Source organism: Oryx dammah, unplaced genomic scaffold (genome assembly GCF_014754425.2).
Source record: "Oryx dammah isolate SB20612 unplaced genomic scaffold, SCBI_Odam_1.1 HiC_scaffold_16, whole genome shotgun sequence".
NCBI classification, from domain to species: domain Eukaryota; kingdom Metazoa; phylum Chordata; class Mammalia; order Artiodactyla; family Bovidae; genus Oryx; species Oryx dammah.
The window spans coordinates 34,142,403-34,156,762 of NW_024070200.1; the positions used below are offsets into that span (position 1 = coordinate 34,142,403).

At 40.9% G+C, this 14,360-nt stretch overlaps 1 protein-coding gene and 1 long non-coding RNA gene across 4 annotated transcripts in view; one reads left to right on the plus strand and one right to left on the minus strand.

The window, feature by feature from the left end:
- Positions 1 to 14,360, plus strand: part of STXBP6 (syntaxin binding protein 6) — a 262,455-nt gene that overhangs the window by 99,451 nt on the left and 148,644 nt on the right. The window lies entirely within an intron of this gene.
- LOC120875428 lies at positions 332 to 11,346 on the minus strand. Its single transcript, XR_005723957.1, has 3 exons — positions 11,259 to 11,346; positions 10,978 to 11,160; positions 332 to 804 (listed from the first exon to the last, which is right to left on the minus strand). It is a non-coding gene; the product is annotated as an uncharacterized LOC120875428 (long non-coding RNA).

Genomic DNA, 14,360 nt, shown 5'->3' on the forward strand with positions numbered 1-14,360 from the left:
GTACGTATATGTTAATCCCCAGCTCCTATCCCTCCTCCCCTCCACACCAGTGATCGTGAGAGGAGAGTACAAATGCAGCGTGTTTGAAATGCATTTCATTATGTTTTTGATCCATGTTTGGGCTTTTTCCAGGTTTTTGGCTATTACAAATAGTGCTCCTTTGAACACGTTCTTGTCTTTTGGTGACTCTGCACCTACGTATTCATGTTAGGTATGTACCAGGAATATGATGACTATATAGAAGAGTATGTACTTCTTCAGCTTCAGTATATCTGTCAAACACATTTCTAAGAGGTGTTTAGTACCATTTTACACTCTGAAAAGCACTGTATAAAGTGCAGTCCCCCTACATATGGGGTCATTATTAATTATACATACTAGGCATGTAGGGTTACTAACTGAATTTTTGCAATTGAAAATTTACAGGTGTAAAAAAGACATTTCTTCTAGTTCCTAGATACAAAACTAATCAACACATTACGCTTTTTAACAATCTGAAATTTTAAGGAAATGGATTTTGACCACACTAAATGGCCAAAATCATTCATTCTCCATCTGAGGAATATTTTCCATTTATAAAGTATCCAAGTCTTTGTTTATAACCATCTTCTCTGGGTGTATCTCTCTCACTGTGATGAAAATAGAAAATTGTTTGCCTTGATTCTTTTGGGAAGAACTTGTAGAAGTCTGGTGACTGTCTTTTATTTTCAAGCTCAGCTAGTGTTTAACCCGGGAAGCCCCTTTTCATCTTTCCAGTTGTCTATCTCACTCTTCTGTGGAATCCTTTTTAGTTTTTGCATTTCTCTGAAACCAGGAAGATTAAAGAAAACTTTTAAACTTAAGAGAGAATCACTACTCAGTTTAGAGAAAAGCCTACCTTCTGGCCCATGTATTTTATATTTGTATTGATACTTTTAAATAAAAGATACTAGATGTCAAAATAATGGCATCATATGGTGAGGTATCCAGCAGGATGTAACCAGCTTTTGCCTGTAGCTAAAATATGTTTCCTCCAGTGCTTACTCTGTGCCCTTCTCTTTTGAATTTAGTTCTCATTCATATGGATTCATGCCTTTCCCCCTAGAACTACTTTTAGCTCTTTCTTCATCTTTCCATTTGCTCTGTCTGCATTCCCCTTCTCCACTGATGTCATCAGCCTGGACACTGGGCATCAAGTCTTTATTTATTTATTTATTTATTTTTTATTTTTTATTTTACCTTACAATTCTGTATTGGTTTTGCCATTCATTGACATGAATCCACATCAAGTCTTGCACCAAGGTAGTAAGAAGGTAGGATCAGCTTTAGCATGCCCGCTAGATCTTGCACTCCACTTCATGTTATGGAGCCAGTTTCTGTAACATGGCAAAGATCCATCTCCTTTAGCACTTAGGAGCCTGTGTGATATCACTGAGTAATTTATAACCAGTCACATTCATGATTGTTATGTGTGACAGAATCAGTAATGCCATGCTCTTTTTTGTTTGTTTGTTTTAATTGCACTCAGAGACAGGGATTTCTCTTTTCCTCTGTCACCTTCTATTAGTTTTTGAAAGTCTTGCTAGGGAAAAACTGTACACCTGATTGGTCCTCTGGTTAATCAGGGAGAGCCCCTGCCAAGGTGGCAGCAAAAGAGGAAGAAGGGCTGTTAAGAATCATTGAAGATGCTGTCTAGGTGCATGTGGGCAGAAGGCAGTTCCTGTTTGGTTTTTTTCTATTTCAAGAGAATTCTTTAAGTTCAGAAAATCCACCAGAGAGTCTGGTACTGACTGTGAGACATTTCAGTGGCACAGGGCTTCAGAGTGCCTGCTCCATAGCCTGGATCCTGTCACTTCCTGGAGATCCTTTGTGGAAAGCATCTGATCCCCAGACTTTGAGAGGTAGGCTCAAAGTTTCATTAAAGGGCATAACATCCAGACTTTCATCATTATTAGTGCTTCCCCTCTGAGAGCCTTCGGGTCCAAGTGCAAGGCTGAGCCATTGCCTAGAAGTCTCAACGAAGCCCTGCCCTTTTATCAGGTTCCACTGTGAGTTCAAAAATGGATCTTCACACATTTTAGGACTTTTTCAAAGTGTGAGTCCTCTTCATGCATTTTTGTTATCTGCCAAGGAAGTGGGATCTGGCATCTTTTCTCACACCCACTTCCAGGGATGTAGAGCTTTGGGCCTTCTGTTTCAGACTGGGGCAAAGGAGACTGCATATGGAAACTTATTTTTTATATTAAGGTTTGTTTTCAGACTCGAAACTGATCTGACCCAAGAAGCTGTTAGTCATTAGTGAAAATCTGAGTGATCTTCTTGAAGGCAAAAATCAATCTGTGTAGAAATAGAAGTTTATCTAATGAGATGAGACTTCTGATGAAGGATCCTTAGAAATCAAAGTACATCTTGGGAAGTGTCATGCTGGGAGAAGGTGTTCCCTTTCTTGAAGCCTGTTTGGCAGACAGTGATATCATCCTATAACTGGGCAGTGTGTGGATCTGGAATTCATTTTGGTCATTAAACTTTAGCTATAATTTCATAATTCTTATCACTGCCTATTTACTGTTGTGTCAAACAGCCCACTCCTCAATTTTCATATTGAGTCAGTTTCCTCCTTGTGTAAAGAATGCTCAGGGTGTAAGAATGGAGGTTGTGTTTATGGAAACATCTCTGTTTTGTGTAGCTGCTGTGTGAATAATAGTCTTCCAGTTCTGGATTCTTCCTGCCGTGGTTGGCAGTGACTTTTCTTGTTGGTAATCGGTCTTTCCGTGTCATTCTTGGGCACGTGTATACCATGCCTCTGTGGCAGCTGTCGCAGTTGTTCTGGATTTTCTCATTTCTTCTCCATTGCTGCTTCTGTCGGCACGTTGTTCTCAGTCCTTATTTTCTTCAGAGATCCATCTGTGTTCCCTTCTGTGAGCTGTTCCCATCGTGGCTGTCACTCTTGTCTGAGCACAGCCACAGCTGCTTGTTCAAACCAGCTTGGTCCCAGAGAGTCAGAAAACTGAGATTCTTTCACTTTCCCTTCACATATGGAGCTCTGTGTAATTAATAATGCTCTCCCCCTTTACTTTCTACTTCAGAAGACCTGTTTCACCTTGTTAATCAAGATTGGATTATTTGGGGAGACTTTTACTGATAGATGGGGCCACTTTCTGTTTGGTAGTTAATAAGCACTTGGCTTTGATAGTGATCCGCTGTGACTTTACTTTCTTAGGTTGTTACTTATGAGCAGTGTCTTAGTTGCTCATATTATATAACTTAAGTTACAAGGCTCTAGTCTCTTTATCCAACTACTAAAATATCCTGGCCCAATTTATCTTTGTCTCCGTGTTTCCTTTCAAAGGCTAGTCCTTCCCTGTGTGTCATCTGTATCCCATACTGTCTTACTTTTTCAAGGACTGTGCTCTTCTGGTGGGATTCCTTGTGGCTCAGCTGGTAAAGAATCTGCCTGCTATGTGGGAGACCTGGGTTCTATCCCTGGGTTGGGAAGATCTCCTGGAGAAGGGAATGGCTACCCACTCCAGTATTCTGGTCTAGAGAATTCCATGGCCTGTATAGTCCATGGGGTGCAGAGTCAGACATGACTGAGCGACTTTCATTTCCATGTTCTTTTGGTATCTTTTCTTCATCCAACTCTAGAAAACTGTTCCCATAACTACACCTGCATACTTTCAGGTCTTCCATTTAAAAAATAATCCTTTCATGACTGCAGACCTCCTGCCAGCATTTCCTCTTTGCCTCCTTTACCTGGAGAGATGTCTGCAATTGTTTTGAGTACTTATTAATTCACCCTTCATTCACCCTTTAGCCCACTTCAGTCTGACCAAGACCCTCCCTACTTGATCTTTGCTCCTGACAGGAGCCCCTGTGTTACCTAACCCATTGGCTAGCTTTCCTTCCTCTTCACTTCATCTCTTGGTAGTTTTCAACACAGTTGACTCTCTTTGCCTTAAAAATCATTCCTCTCTTGACATCAGACATATCATACTCTCTTGCTTATCCTTCTACCACATCACTAACTTTCATCTTTGTCTCTACTACAGATGTCCTTCCTATGCCTTACTTCTTAAATTTGGAGACTCTCTCTGGCTCTATCCTGGGGTACTCTTTTCTTATACTTCCTCTCTTTCTCTACATTCTTAGAGCTCTGATCAGTAAACGTTAGGGATGATTATTTCTAGTACTACTACATTTACTTTCAGTCCAGTCGCTCAGTCGTGTCCAACTCTTTGCAACCCCACAAACCGCAGCACGCCAAGACGCCCTGTCCATCACCGACTCCTGGAGTCCACCTGAACCCATGTCCATTGAGTCGATGATGCCATCCAACCATCTCATCCTCCGTCGTCCCCCTTTCCTCCCACCCTCAATCTTTCCCAGCATCAGGGTCTTTTCCAATGAGTCAGCTCTTCGCATCAGGTGGCCAAAGTATTGGAGTTTCAGCTTCAACATCAGTCCTTCCAATGAATATTCAGGATTGATTTCCTTTAGGATGGACTGGTTGGATCTCCTTGCAGTCCAAGGGACTCTCAAGAGTCTTTTCCAACACTACAGTTCAAAAGCATCAATTCTTTGGCATTCAGCTTTCTTTATAGTCCAACTCTCACATCCATACATGACCACTGGAAAAACCATAGCCTTGACTAGATGGACCTTTGTTGACAAAGTAATGTCTATGCTTTTTAATATGCTATCTAGGTTGGTCATAACTTTCCTTCCAAGGAGTAATCATCCTTTAATTTCATGGCTGCAATCACCATCTGCAGTGATTTTGGAGCCCAAATAAATAAATTCTCTCACTGTTTCCACTGTTTCCCCATTTATTTGCCAAGAAATGATGGGCCTAGATGCCATGATCCTAGTTTTCTGAATGTTGAGCTTTAAGCCAACATTTTCACTCTCCTCTTTCATTTTCATCAAGAGGCTCTTTAGTTCTTTTTCACTTTCTGCCATAAAGGTGGTGTCATCTGCATATTTGAGGTTATTGATATTCCTCCCGGCAATCTTGATTCCAGCTTGTGCTTCTTCCAGTCCAGTGTTTCTCATGATGTACTCTGCATAGAAGTTAAATAAGCAGGGTGACAATATACAGCCTTGACATACTCCTTTTCCTATTTGGAACCAGTCTGTTGTTCCATGTCCAGTTCTAACTGCTGCTTCCTGACCTGATACAGATTTCTCAAGAGGCAGGTCAGGTGGTCTGGCATTCCCATCTCTTTCAGAATTTTCCACAGTTTATTGTGATCCACACAGTCAAAGGCTTTGGCATAGTCAATAAAGCAGAAATAGATGTTTTTCTGGAACTCTCTTGCTTTTTCCATGATCCAGTGGATGTTGGCAGTTTGATCTCTGGTTCCTCTGCCTTTTCTAAAACCAGCTTGAACATCAGGAAGTTCACGGTTCACGTATTGCTGAAGCCTGGCTTGGAGAATTGTAAGCATTACTTTACTAGCGTGTAAGATGAGTGCAATTGTGCAGTAGTTTGAGCATTCTTTGGCATTGCCTTTCTTTGGAATTGGAATGAAAATTGACCTTTTCCAGTCCTGTGGCCACCTCTGAGTTTTCCAAATGTGCTGGCATATTGAGTGCAGCACTTTCACAGCATCATCTTTCAGGATTTGAAATAGCTCAACTGGAATTGCATCACCTCAAGTAGCTTTGTTCATAGTGATGCTTCCTAAGGCCAACTTGAGTTCACATTCCGGGATGTCAGACTCTAGGTGAGTGTGAGTGATCACACCATCGTGATTATCTGTGATTACTTTATGTGATATCTTTGGTAATAAGAATTTATATGTACTGCCTAGAATACAGGAAATATTCCATAAATGGTGCTGTTACACACTTTTTCATCTTTGTTTCTTTCATAAATTTGCACGAGTAGACTCAGTTATTTGTTAAAGGAAAGAGTAGTTGAATTTCTTTCTTTGCTTTCAGATATATAGTGTCTTGGTTTTCTATTAGGTGCCAGTGGTCACACACACTCTCTGAGAATACGTATATCCAGTCCGCCAGATACCGGGGCAAACATTTTAAGATTATTTTTTTGACCCATCAACCTTTATTGGTCTACTCTCTTACTTCAGTCATTTTGATTGTTCCTAGATCCAGTGTGAATCCCTCTGTGTCTTGGATGCATTTTTAAATAACTTTAATTAGAACATTTTCATTGTTCTTATTAGAACATTTCAACTGTTTTAAAGCAGGAAGAATAACCTCTGTGTTTATCTACCTCTGCCTGAGAGCTAGCCTGCCCACCCACATTTGAGGTGGTTGTACTTTTGGCTGCTCTTGATAGTGGTCAGCACACCCAAGATTTACAGTGCCCAGACCTTCTGTGCAATGACAGAACTCCATAGCATCCCTCCCTCCTGTTACTATTACACATACACAAATATTGAAAAAAGTCAATTGTCAGGCTGCTTTCATTCATTAGTTCCTTGAATTGACAGCTTTTTGTTGCATACTCTGACCTCTTCTTAGGGAGGAAGCTACATTTTTGACTGGCTAAAGAAAGATGGAGAAAGTCAGAAGCAGAAAAAAAACCAAAAACAACACCAAAAAAAAACCACCCAAATTTCTGTTCAGAATACATTTGGGAGGGAAAACAAAGCATGTAAGAAATTCGTGTGACTTCATACAAAAAGTGACAAATGAATTTCAGTGAACTATATACATAAGGAACAGTTTGAATCACTAAATTACAAATCTTTTAAAGTAAGAAAACAAGTATTCGTTCATTCCAGATCTTTGGTACTTCTAAGTCAAAGCTGAAGTGCCGACTGTTCAAATTTTTAATGGTTTTTATTTGAAGGTCAAGATAGAGACATTATACTAACTAGCGAAACCAATTTTTATTCCTTTCTAAATCTTAAAATCCAATTATATAGCTGTGCATTGTCCTAAATATATTCAGCTCAGTCCCGAAGAAAAACAGGTCTTTATTATCCATAGCAATTAAGTTTTCAAATGCCCTTTTTTTACTTCAGAATGAAACCTGGCAGTTTTCATTCAGTGTACCTTTTATACCAAAGATTTTAATTACAAAAATGCATAAAGAACAGAAAACTGGGAGATGTAAAAAAATGTAAGGTTTTGATTCTGATGGAACTTTGAGAATCATTTATCTGTTAAGATTCTTTTTTTCTACTGTACATAATGAAAAGCTTGAATAAACAGTGGCTTCGCTAAATTGGGTATGCATTTTTTCGGCTAGGGGTCCAGGGCTGGTATCACCGCTCCTCTGCCTTTCAGCTTTGTCTGTATTCTCTGGCTTGAGTTGCCGTGGACTTGCAAGAGGAGTGGCCCACCTGCAGGGTCTGGAAGGCAGAAAGGGCAACCCAGGAGGCAGGAGGAGTGTGTCAGCTTTCAAAGAGCTCTCCCAGAAAGCCAGGTGACCAGCAAGTGCCTTTCACTGCTCGAGACTCAGTCTCATGGCCACGCTCAGCCCTGAGTGAGGCTGAAAGCACAGGGCCACCTTCCCCTCCCCCCAGATCAGGGTTCTGTTGAGAAGAAAACGGTAGACTGCTAACCCTGTCATCCCCTGGATAGGGAACGTACACATTTTCTGAAAGGGTCTTCACCTTGAAGAACTGATTCTAATTAACTCCAGATTTTTCTCTGACCCTCTTTTCTTCTGGGGCCATGTCGTTTCCCTCTTCACTAGTAAGTATACCCTTCTTGATTTCTCTGCTTCATAGCAATCAATTTAGAAACAATTATGTATGCACTTAGCTATTGGTCTGTGGAGTTGGGGAGAGGCCAAAAGGGCGCAAGTCACCCCATTAGCCCTTGTGGAGATTTGTGCCATTTGTGGGTAATTGACTTGCTCTTTTTGTGGTCTACACAGGACTCCCTGCCCTCAGATCAAAGGTGTTTGATGAATACTGAATAAAAAATAAAACTGTCAGTGACAAAAGCGTGAGGATAAGATAACTGACCGTTGGATTCTGGCCATTTCATTATCTTGGGAAGAATGCGAGAGAATATGTCCATGCATCATGATGGCAGTTTCCCGGGGAGCACACTGTCCCCACCCACCGTGGTCCCTGATGCTCCTTAACCTCGTCCACTCGGTGATGTGACTGTATGTGGCGGGTACACTGGCACCACTGGGGAGCTTTCTCACTCACCTGCTCCTCCCCACCTTCACCCACTGAGAGTGAGCAGTTTCCAGATAACCTCCTGGTCTCACCCTTCACTTCCTTGGGATGGAATTGTTGGCAGTGTGCATTTGGTTATCCAGTCTGCTTTGAAGTATGGTTCTAATGTTCCCCTATAAATGAGGCTCACATGGCACCACTTGTATGCCTTTGATCTCATTTTCACTGTGAAGGTCTCCACCCATGGGGTCAAAAGTCATTCAAGACCTACGTGAAAAGAGTTGATTTCCAGTTTTCTTTTGTTTCCTTGGCTTCCCTTCATTTTCTTTTAGGAATCCTATCCAGCTCCATCGTGCTTCATCCTGCAGTTTCATTGAATCATTGCTCTTTACAAGTTGACAAGGTGTTCCCAACCCCAGATTTTCATTCTCTCCTCTCTTCAGCAGGGAGTGTCTTCACAATCTCCTTTCTCAAACACAGGATGAGTTGAAGTAAGCCCCTCTCCCAGACAAATGTGCCAAGGAGGAACTTGTGCAGATGTACAGCATGGTGGCCTGTTGGCATTCAGCCAGCAGCATCTGGTCCTGTACTCATGGCCTCTCAGAGGCTGGGGGAAGCGTTACCTCATTCTTTAATTTGTACTAGTTCCTGGGATGCTTTCACACAGGTGGTCCCTGAGTTAAGTACATAAGATGATACTCACTAAGGCAGAGAAAGGAACCAACAGGGAAAAGGAAGGACCAACCCAGGAAAGGGCAGACACCCAGGAATCGGAATGGGGCTGCACCAGGTGGAGGGCTCGTGGCCGACAGTGGTGGGGAGAACCCATCACTGGGCTCTGTATTCATGGCAGTGAATCTGATGTAGCTCATGGATATAGAATCTACCCCATAACGGCCCCTGGACAAAAGTTGGAACTCCACTTGGAATGAGAAGCTTGGAATGAGCTGGTGTTTTCTTATTTATTACTCACAACCCTCTGACACTCATGTATTCATATCTCCACTGTTTTCCCTAACCCCACATACAATCTTCACGGCCCGGTCAGTTGTATCGATTAATCTGATGAACGTTTATATTCTTCCATCTTTCTTTAATTGCATTTCCTGTTTCTTTACTCAGCTGAATTTGGTGAGTCCTCCCACCTTCCCCTCATGTGTTGTCTCTCTCAGATGCCTGCTTGAGTCCCTCAGCCTGAGTGGACGCCCCCCATCCCTGCTCCCACAGTGTCCTCATACATCCTTGTCACCTTGTCCTGCACTTCAGGTTTGCCTGTCTTCTCTCCTCCTACATGGCAGGGCTTTGAGATCAATGACCACGTGTTATTCAGCATGCTAAATATGGTGTCTAACCTGGTGTCTCATAGAAAATATTTGCTCAGTAATATTAACTGAATTAATGGATAAAACCTAAAGAAATTGCCTCCATTGTCAGATGTCATGGCTGTGTTTTTCATCTCTCCAGCTGACATAATAGACCCTACTTGGCTGGTCCCCATGTGATTCCTTAGTTTCAGTGTCTCTTTGGGTTTGGAGTGAAATGGAGCGGAGTGGGGGAAGTTACTGTAGCAAGTGAAAGGAAGGGGATTGATTGTGGAGAAAAGTCTGCCTGCGGGTCAACAGGTTTCTGATATGTACCAGCATAAAAATCGACCTGCAGTTCTTATCAGTCTACAGTCAGCCTATTTACTGAAAGGTCAGAAATGAGACAGCAGAGCAATAATGAAAACCAGCCAATGACAGGTTCAGGATAAAGGGAAGATGAACATCATTAAGACAGACTATACAGACACTTCATGCGTTTCTCACCCAGGGATCTACCATCTGGCTGAATGCTTTCAATATGAATGTTGATTTTCCATAATCACAGTTCTGAGCTGCTTTATTTGCCTTGTCCCTTTCAGCAGTCATATTCCCACTAAGATTACCTGTGCCTATGTGAAATAAGAGTCTTAGAACCAGAACCGTCCTCCATTCCTTCTAAATACTAGGTTTTGTCATTTTATCTTATACTGGGAATCATCCCAATAAAGGTCATCTTTTTTCACCCCATTTGGGTGTTCTTTAGGTACCAGTTGGATGGACAGGCTGGTCATCCTTCAAAGTTAAACTCTAGGGTTTTCATCAGTTTTCAACTTTATTTTAAAAAATATGACTATCTCAAAAAGAGAGTAGTATTTGGGGACTGGAGTGTGGGAGGTCAGTAATGACAAACTTTTTTAAGATAGCTGTGCAAAGAAGCAACACAGTCCCTCTCTTTCTAAAGGGTGTGGAAGGGGCCTCAATTTGCTATATTCTATTTATATCTAGGGATGTGCCATCCAGTATGTCCAGCTATACACGACTTTGAACACTTATAACTAAAACTAGCCCCAGGTAAGTTGTGCTGGAAGTCTAACATATACTCCAGATTTTGAAAGTTTAGTACAAAAGAAAAGAACGTGAAATAACTCATCAACCTTTTAATATTTATTACCTGTTAGGTTAATTGAAATGTTAACATCATCTGTTTCTTTTTACTTTTTATTATAGCTGTTAAAATGAATGTCATTCAGGTTTTATTCTGTTGGACAGTATAGCTCTAGTGTTGTAATATTGTCGTATATTACACTTCAGTATACATAGTAAGAATTCACTAAACATAGCTTGATAGCTTTGACTTAGAGGTAATGGCCATTTCCATCTTTGAAACAACAGAAAATTCCTCATCTTCACTTCTCAGATTAAGCCCAACAAAGCTGTAACTCCAAGCATACATAACACTTGTGTTGTGTAACCTCCTCTAATGGAACCTTTTTGTTAACATCTTGCATTTATCTCCGTTGTTTCCCGAGGAAACCATTGCTATTCAGTTGTCTAACTGAGCATCCAGGGTTGGAAACAAGACTTACCAAACTAGAATAGAAGTCATGAAGACACTCAGATGCCACGAGCCAGAATTACGTTCATCCATATGGCCTGCTGATGCATTATCTCTGTTGCCTTGGCCACCAGATCACCATGAAGGATGTAAATGTTATTGGGCAAATGCAGCAAAACATCTTGGTATTTAGCTTGATCCAAATCAATCGTACCTGTTTAGAGAAAGGAAAATAAGTGCAGTGTGGTTATTTTCTTTTTGTATAATGTTGAGATATAATTAATTTTCTGCTTTTCAACCCCTTGTACCCACCTAATTTTTTCAATTCTGGGTTTTTGGTGCTTTCTGGGTGCCTGGACTTGACTACATGAGTGCTCTTTCTCCCCCTGCATATCAACACCCTGGACATCAACACCCTGCTTTGTTATTAATAGTTCACCAGCGAGGCTTATTTGAGCATGTTGGACAAGTGTTTATGCAGAAACTGAACTAGACTATGTCTTAAATCAGCATGGTGACTTTTCAAATAGGAATGTCTGGCTAATGGGGAGAGGACTTGATGTTTAGGGGCTTTGTGAAAGCTTCTGGGTGTGGCTTACCACTGAGATGCTTTCTGCTGCTCTGTTTCCAGGAAAGCCAGGCCTGACTTGCCCCTATTAGGAGCAGACAGTATTTAAAAATCCAAATGTCATTCCTTATAATGCAGTTTAGTTCTGGCATAATGAGCTAGCGTTGTTTTGTCTTTTTTGTTGTTTTCCTTATTAACATGTAAGAGAGTGGCTTCCTCTGGACCTCAGAATCTGGAAGGGGATTTGGTATAGATACTGATTTTCATATGTCTTAGAAATGGAGGAACAGTGTCTAACATAAAATAGATACGGCTTTTATGATGAATGTTATTTATTTTTTTAGCAGAGATAAAGTATGCAGTTAAATATTGCAATCATAAAATCATCAAAGACAGAAGTGGAATCTTTTGAAAGACTAAATCTTTGCATGACTATATTGTTAATAGCTGTTACAGAGATATTAGGAGATAAGCAATTCTCAGTGTTGGTAAGCAGGGCACAGCATCCAGTTAAGCAGCTCTCCTACAGTTATCTGTTTACACACTGTGGTTAATATTACTCTTGTATTTTTTTTTTAATGTTGAGATTTCCACACTGCCTGCATATTTTGTGTCTTCTGTCCAACAGCCAAATACAAGGATCTAGCCTTGATGCTCTCCTATATAAAGTTTTAAGTGATTTCCATTCCCTGGTACAATGTGTGCTTTGTAGATAAACAAGATGAATTATTTTCCTGCCCACATAAAGCTAAGCAGAATTTTTGTGTATAATTTTGCACCTAATTAACATTGCACTGCATTTGTAAAGTGGTAGAGTATTAGTGATTTTTGATTGGCAGTTCTAAAATGCCTTCTATTCATAAAGCCAAGAATACTGGAAGCAAAATGATTACCCAGATCTCTGAAAACCTGAATGTACACAGGCAATATCCTTTTATCTCAGCTTAATGGCTGTATGTGCATGCACACACACACACACATACATACACAGGGACAATAAAGCTGAATGTCAAACGGGAATATTAAAAAATAAAAATAAAAACTTGCAGCCAGGAAAAGAATTGCTTAATTATCATGTTTCTGTATGTTCACATGTTTAAAACATATCAGCTATAGTCAGAAATGATGATATAAATTACTATATTTCTTATATTCCTAAATTTTTTTTCACATTTTATTACTTCTGCAGGGGGATGTGTCTTAGAATCTGTGACATCTTTAAATTGTTATCAGCCAGGTGGCAGTCATGACATAAATGTGGTTGCTGTGCAGACTGGGCATAACTGCCCATATTGTCATCACATCAGTTAAGGTAGATGGGCTTTAATTGCCCTGTAAGCTGCCTTCCAAAAGAATTAGGCCATTCAGTGTATATATAAAGGCATAGGAACAGAGAAATATGATCTATGATAAATCTAAAGCAAAAACAGCTCTTCTAGAAAGAAACTGAGAACTTCCCTGGCAGTCTCATGTTTAAGATGCTGAACTCCCAAGATAGGGGTCATGGGTTCAGTGGGAGCTAAGATCCCACAGGCTGCATGGCATGGCTATGAAATAGAAGTGTGTGGTCAAAAAGCATCCTGTCATGGTTTAATTGATGCTATCTTTACTTCTTTAGTGTTACATTGATCACAGGACATCTTGATAATCAATAGTGACCTGGATATGATGAAAACCAAAATATAAGGTCAGGGCTTTGCAAAGTGAATGTGAATTTTTTTTTTTCCCTTTACATTCTTCCTATGGATATATTTCCATTTCTTCATCTTACTACAAACTAGAGCTGTCTTCCAGCTGAGGCAGCATTGCCAACTCAGCATCCAGAGGGCATGCTGTTCCTGGGGAATTCCATGGACAGAGGAGCCTGGTGGGCTACAGTCCACGGGATTTCAAAGAGTTGGACATGACTGAGCAATTAATTCTCTCTCTCTCCCTCTCTCTCTCTGCATCCCCTGAGTGAGATAAGCAATCTACCCATACTCTTTTGCCCACTGTCTATATGCGTGTGTGTGTATACATAATAGTGTTGAAAAGGCAAATGGCCAGTGTTCAAGTCGAATTGGAGCTCATGAAACAAAGAGTAAGAAGCCACTAGCCTCCCAAATGGCCCTCAGTCTTGACTATGACCTAACACAGGTCTCTAGCCAACAAAGATAGTCAGTTACAGACACAAAACTAAGTTAAGTTCAAAGACATCTGGTCCTGGCCAACCTAAAGCTACGCTTTGAAACCAAAGGAAGATTCACACGTACTCTGTGACTCTGCATTGCTGTTGTTCAGTTGCTAAGTTTTGTCTGATTCTTTGTGACCCCATGGACTACATACAGCAAGCCAGGCTTCCCTGTCCTTCACTATCTCCTGGAGTTTGCTCAGCAAACATTCTCACATTTCTCTCATTTGTTTTGGACTCTTGGGCTAGATCTCTCCTGTGAAAATAGATATGAATGAAAGTTACCACGTTATTTCTCTCTGGTCTATACATGGATGCTGAGTTGTTTTGTGGTATGTGTTTATGAGAAAGTGATTATTTCCAAGGCCAATGCAACATTTGAGAAGAAAGCCTTTCTAGGTGGAGATCCGTTGGCTAATCTTGGATTTGAAGAAAAAACATCAAAGAAGATACAAGCTAGTATAATTCTATTCTTAGCTGCTGCTACTGCTGCTGCTAAGTCACTTCAGTTGTGTCCAACTCAGTGCGACCCCATAGCCAGCCTCCTACCAGGCTCCTCTGTCCCTGGGATTCTCCAGGCAAGAACACTGGAGTGGGTTGCCTTTCCTTCTCTAGTGCATGAAAGTGAAAAGTGAAAGTGAAGTTTCTCAGTTGTGTCCGACTCTTAGCAACCCCA